The 425-nt window shown below is 24.7% G+C and overlaps 1 protein-coding gene across 1 annotated transcript in view; it reads left to right on the top strand.

The window, feature by feature from the left end:
- Positions 1 to 425, top strand: part of LOC122085795 (chaperone protein dnaJ 8, chloroplastic-like) — a 7,671-nt gene that overhangs the window by 732 nt on the left and 6,514 nt on the right. The window lies entirely within an intron of this gene.

Genomic DNA, 425 nt, shown 5'->3' with positions numbered 1-425 from the left:
ATAATAATAATAATAACAATTTTGGAAGGATCTAGCTTATCCAGTTCAGTTGGTTTTAATAGAGGTTAAAATTGTCACTTAAAATTTTATATTTAAGTTAGAAAAGATTAAACATTTCACTTACATTTTATATTTAAGTTAGAAAAAAAAAAAAATTCAAATCTGAAGAGAAAGATAAAAACATAAGCCAATCGCATCATGGTTACTAAGGTTGCGTTTGGTTGTCATTTAGTTCCAGAAACAATGTTTTGTGTCAAAAATATAATTTTTAGTTTGTGTGAAAATGTCATTTTAAAACAAAAAAATGGTATTTGATGAACCTGTTTCACGAACAATTACCTAGTTGTTAAATTTTTTATATTTGGAACAAAACCAAAATGTCAGAACAAGATTTTGTCGTTCCATCAGTGTTTTTTTTTTTTTTT

Source organism: Macadamia integrifolia, chromosome 8, assembly GCF_013358625.1.
Source record: "Macadamia integrifolia cultivar HAES 741 chromosome 8, SCU_Mint_v3, whole genome shotgun sequence".
Lineage (NCBI taxonomy): Eukaryota > Viridiplantae > Streptophyta > Magnoliopsida > Proteales > Proteaceae > Macadamia > Macadamia integrifolia.
The sequence above is the reverse complement of the archived record's forward strand: the minus strand, read 5'-3'. Positions and strand labels throughout refer to the sequence as shown.